Source organism: Carlito syrichta, unplaced genomic scaffold (genome assembly GCF_000164805.1).
Source record: "Carlito syrichta isolate Samal-C Ts95f unplaced genomic scaffold, Tarsius_syrichta-2.0.1 Scaffold79090, whole genome shotgun sequence".
NCBI lineage: Eukaryota > Metazoa > Chordata > Mammalia > Primates > Tarsiidae > Carlito > Carlito syrichta.
In genome coordinates, this window is record NW_007023186.1 from 68,208 (window position 1) to 74,404 (window position 6,197).

General features: G+C 36.2%; 1 pseudogene; it reads left to right on the forward strand.

Annotated features, from left to right (window-relative positions):
• The first annotated feature begins 4,724 nt into the window (after positions 1 to 4,724).
• LOC103256670 lies at positions 4,725 to 5,243 on the forward strand (annotated as a pseudogene).
• Positions 5,244 to 6,197: the final 954 nt, after the last annotated feature.

The following is a 6,197-nucleotide window of genomic DNA, read 5'->3' on the forward strand; positions in this document are numbered from 1 at the left end:
AACAAGAGCTGACTAACCAGTCTACCAGGAAATAGAAGTTAAAAAAATCTAGAAAGAAGTAAAACTTAGAAAGACAGAGAAAAATAATTCTGCTGTGCACTTTCCATCAGGCATATTGATATTTACTTATAAGTTTTACTGCCATGTATGCACACTGGTCACTAATCACACGCCAATATTATAGGTATAACTGATATCCTATGTCAGAGGCGGTCTTCCAGATGGGCCTTTACAGGCCTCAGCCATGTAGCTATAGATGTTGGCTCCCAACAACTTCCATTCTCCCATCTTCCTTTTTTGTCTCCCTCCCTCAAAATACCACAATATTTCTCTTAAAGCAATCAGGCCACTTCTTTGTGTCTAATTTTTAAAACAACTTACCATCTTATAATAAAATTTGATATCCAGTGGGTTTCTAAAGAAAAGAAAAGAAAAGAAAAAAAAAGAAAAAAATCCCTCACCAATATCCTCTTGGCCCCAAAAGAAAACTTGTGTTTCAGCTTTCCCTGTGAGCAGCACTCCTGCCTCCCTAAGACTCACCCTGCCTTGTTCTCTGCCCTCCCCACATGCAGGAAGGGGCAGTGACCATCCCCTGCTGCTCTTCCACTCAGCACCACAACTTTTCTCAATCCCCTGCCAACTTCAGGTCACAGTCCCTGCGGAAAGTAGAAGGGTTCTGTGTATAACCCCACACTATCAAAAGCAAGACATCAAGGTCCTACCAGCACTCTTGATGATATCGGTAAATCCGTCTGGAGTGGCATCTTCCTGGGTCTCCTCCGGACCCCCCAATGGAGCCATAGCCACATGCCACGTGCCACGTCCCAAACTTTGAGAGCCAGGTGAGTCCCTGGGGTCCATTTGATGCTCTCCCAAGGAGGTAGCTCGCAGGGGATCTGGTGTGTCTCAGCCAAGGAGATGGGCATGCCGGGTTGGGGTAGGGGGGAGAGAGGGGGGCAGAGGGGTAGTGAGTGGAAAACATAGAAACAATGACACCTTGGCATGGGTTGGTTGTAAGGGGACACTGTCAAAATGCCCAGCCCATCCTTAGAGACAAGGAAACAGGTGCTGTTCCCAGCTTGTGTCTCTAAAATAAGAGTGGGCAAGGCCTAGAAGGTGAAGGGTGAGGAGGGACTCTATGGTCAATAAATCCAAACAAGCAAGTTGGAGACTCGCTTTTCCTCCCTGCCCAGAATCCACACAAAAACAGGAGCAATTAGGGAGCCGCTTGCCAAAAGCAGCACATGAGGTCATGAATTATTTAGCCTCACCACTTATAAGACAACTATCCTGAAGAGAAGGGTCAATGGTTTTAGCAATCTGGTCACTTACATGTGTGTACCCCATTTTGTATCCTGAGTTGAGCACACTGACTAGACATGGGTAAAATAGGCCAAGAACAATCTATTTTCTTAGGCGATTTCACCAAAGCAACACACTCTTCTTCATGCATACTTTCACTCTGGCTTCTCCATTTCTTTCTCCCACCATGGAGGATAGAATTAGATTGGACTATAAACAACTCATATGACTTTATTTTCTAAAAATATTAGAAGTGACTTTCACTCAGTTAGTGTCCTTATTCCCTCCCCACCCCACATGCACACATAACTCATCCTGCACTTATTCTTGAAGTAGTTCAGTAACCTTAAATCCTATTCATCATCTAATTAAGAAAAATGAATTTTAATTTTGCAAGAGGAGCTTGACTACACACTTAGCAAGAGTTAAGTATTTTCCCTTTTTTTCTGCATTTTCATTCACAGTAGACTCATTCTTTTCTAAAACACTGGTTCTCACATATGACTAAGCATTGGAATCATCTAGAAAGTTTTACAAACCACTAATGCCTAGTTTCCACTGACTAATTGTTCTGAACTCTCACTTGGGCATCAGCAGTTTCACAAGCTCCTGGGTTACTGCAGTGGGCAACCAAGTTTAAGAAATATTGATTAAATGGCCTATACACAGTCAATGTGGTCCCTTCATCCAGAAAATATTTCCAGTAACTCTCTTTCATTCCAATTATGCTTTTGATTTAAAATGTCATGGGTTTACAGTCCCGTTTTTCATTGCCAAGTTGACCTTTTCATAGAAATGGATATTTATTTTGACAAAAACTTAGTAGTTAGGCTTGACTGCAGGATTTCCCTAGATTAAAGATAACATGGCCAGATAGGTAGAGAAAATGGCAAAACAATATAAAGTCCAGAAATAGATCCTGTTAAAGGAAGTGCATCACTCTATGATGTTTTAATTTATTTATTTAAAAACCTAATATATGATGATTATCCTTTTATAAAGTTAGACTCTCAATTTAAACTATTTTATTATAACCTCCAGATAGATTACAGAGTCATATATGAAACCAAATAGCTGATGAATTTACAAAAGTTTGAGTTATGGGGCACTCTCAAACCAAAGACTAATTCCAGATTGAATTTAAGAGAAAAATGCATATAAAAAGTCAACATTTCTATAAAGCCAAAGAGAGTATAATGAAATGAAAAGACAATATACTGAGGAAAAAAACATTTAAAATATCTATCACAAAGACTTATTATCATTATTTTAATAAAAGTGTACACACTGACTTGAAAAATATCAAAATACAGTCAAAAAATATGCAACCTAGATATAAAAGTCACAAAAGAGGACAGAAACATCACCAATAAAATTGCAAAGGTAATTAGCCTTCTCATAGTCAAAAACAAAAAACATTGTCTATCTATCATCTAGATGAAAAAACAAGCAAAGGGAACAGCATTCGATGCTGGAAAGGGTGTGAGGAAAAGAACTCATTCATATTATACCAAACAATCAGATACTGAATAACTACTTTAAAAAGTATGATTTGTATCTTATACAAATTATTACTGGACCAAATCCAGTGCTATATTAAAAAATCAATATATAGCAACAAAATGGAGTGTATTTGATAAAGAAAAAAAATTATTTTAACACTTGAAAATGAATCAATGTGATTCTCGACTTTAAAAATATGAAGGATAAAAATAAATGCAGAAAAAAATATTGAAAACCTTGACATTCATTCCCATGTGCATGCACACATACACAAAACACACACACACACACACACACATACCCCTACTGGGAAACTAGAAATATAACTTCCTTAAATTGATAAAATGTATCTATAAATATTCTACATCAAACACCATATATAATTAATATACTAGTTAATATAATAAGTCAAGAAGATAAAATAAAATGTATGTTTGGAGAGAACAAAAGTTGTTATTATTTGTAAACTAAATGTACATAGAGTATTCAAAGAATCCTCAGATGAACTACTAGAATTGACAAGTGGATTTAACAAGATATCTGGATATCCTTTCAATATCCAAAAGTTAATTGTACTTTTCAGAAATAAATAATTAGAAAATATTTTTTAAAATAATGTCATCAATAAGCATAAAATACTTATAAGTAAATGTATAAAATATGTGTGAGACCTCTAAGCAGAAACATATATTATGAATGAGAGGAATTAAAGAAAGTCTGCATAGATGGAAGAATATATCATGCTCATGGATTGGCAGATACAATGTTATAAAGATGTAACCTTCCCCAAATTGATCTGTACAGTCAATGAAATACAAATCAATCCCATCAGGAGAGAGAGAGAGAGAGAGAGAGAGTATGTGTACATTCTAAAATTTATGTGGACTTGCAAGGAACCAATGTAGCCAAGACAATCTTTAAAAAACAATGTTAGAAAATTTACAGTCGCAGATATTACAAATTATTGTGGAGCAATTGCAATTCAAACAGTGTGACGTTGGTGTGAGTATAGACAAGTAGAATAGAACAGAACAGAGAGACTAGAAACTGACTCATACATGTATGGTCACCTGATGTATAGCAAACATGGTACTATAGTTCAGTAGGGAATGAATTAACCTTTCAATAAAGGGTATAAGATCAACAGATTATATTTTAGACTTAATGTGAAAGCTATAAGAGGAAAAACAAAACTTCCAGAAGATAACATTAGAAAATATCTTCATGCCCTTGATATAAGCATTTTGAATGAAACACAAAAGCACTAGTTTAAAGGAAAATATAGGCTGATGTATGTCATTAAAACAAGAAATTTTATTCATCAGAAGACCTAAAAGACTGAAAAAGAATATCATGGAATGAAAAAGAATATTTGTGTATATGTAAAAAATTAGTATCCAGAATATATAAAGAACTTAGACAAATAAATTAAAAAGAAAACCAATTTTATCCAAATGAATAAAATATTTTAAATGATGTTACACCAAAAAGAATGTCAAAATGCCCAATAAAAATATGAAAGATCCAGGCACAGTGGTACATGCTTGTAGTCTCAGTTACTCAGAAGGCTAATGCAGAAGGGTCCCTTGTGCCCAAAAGTTTGAGTTCAGCCTGGGCAAAATAGTGAGACTTTGTCTCTAAGTGAAAAAAAATAAAATAAAATTATGTCACATCGTAAAACCATCAAATAATTACAATTAAAATCACAAAGCAAAAAACTACACATTCATTGTAATGACAATAAAAAATGGAAAAAAACTATGTACTGATGAAAGTATGGTGTAATTGGAAAATGCTTATACACTGCTTATGGTAGTGAAAATTGTCACAACTGCTATCATTGACAGAATATACTAAAGCAAAAATTGTTCCTCCTACATGACACATAAATTCCACTTGGAAACCCAGGCACCACCAAGATGCTGGCTTACCACTTTTCTCTCATGGACCCTGACACCAAGCTCATCAGGAACATGGCACTGTTACCTATCAGAGGTCAGTTCAAAGGACCCTCCCCTAGAGACAAAAGATACAGACATTGTGGATGAAGCCATCTATTACTTCAAGACCATGTCTTCTTAGAAAACTATGAAATTAAGAATGAAGCTGATAGGACCTTACTACATTTCTGAGTGTCTGAAGAAACTCCAAAAGTGCAATTCCAAAAGCCAAGGTGAGAAAGAAATGTATACACTGGGAATCACTAATTTTTCCATTGTGGAGATCCTGGTTTTTCACTTAATGCAATTTATGCCAAGCCTGCAAACAAACAGGAAGATGAAGTGATGAGAGCTTACTGACAACAGCTAAGGCAAAAGACTGAACTGAGTCTTTGTGAGAAAATTTTTGACCTTTAGAATGATAAACCCAGCAAGTGTTGAACTTGGTTTGTGAAGAGGCAGTTCATGAACAAGAGTCTTTTGGGACCTGGACAGTGAAGGAAGCCTGAGCAACCACTGTCTCCAAAACCCTGGGCATTTTCCAGCAAGATAATTCCTTTGCCTTCATTTCATAATATTTTATACAGAAGAGAGAAGAGCATGTCTTTACTTAAAGTTTTTCATCAATAATCTGGTTGGGGAAATGGAAAGTGGGTTGGTAAGGGTGACTTGAAATTTCCTGCAGTATTAAGCTGGTGCTTAATAAGAGTAAGTTATAAAAAAAAAATTCTAACTTTCAAAAATAAATAAATTCCAGCTTTAGGTGTATTCTCAAAATAACAACAACAACAACAACAAAAATATACACCAAAAGGTTGTAATAATAATTCAGTACAATGTTTTCTGTCATAGTCATAATTAGAAGCAACCCTGCTATCAACATTTGTGTGCAGGTTTCTTTTTTGTAGAATGATTTATGTTCCTCCAGGTATATTCCCAGAAGAGGGATTGCTGGAATTTTATTTTAGGTACCACCACACTGCTTTCCATAGAGGTTGAACTGGTTTGCACTCCCACTAATGGTGTAGAATTGTTCCCTTTTCTCCAATTGTTCCCTTTTACCTGTGCCAACCTCTGTTTTTCTTGATTTACTAATGATGGCTGTCCTTATTGCTCATCAAAAGTACACTGGATAAAGAAAATGTGGTATGTATACATGGTGGAGTATTATACAGTCATAAAGAAGAACAAAGTCATGGACTTCACAGCAAATTGAATGGTGTTGAAGGCCATCATACCTAGTCATCTATCACAGAAACAAAGAATTGAATACCTCATGGTCTCACTCTGAAGTGGGCCCTGAACACTAGTCACATTAGCATAAGGGAGGAAAAGGCAGTCACTGGGCACTGCCAGGGAGGAAGGAGTGCATGCAACAACATAAAGGGTACCTGGTCATAAACCAGGGAAGATGAGGGCCCACTGGAGGCTCAAACTTCACCTGCATGTAAC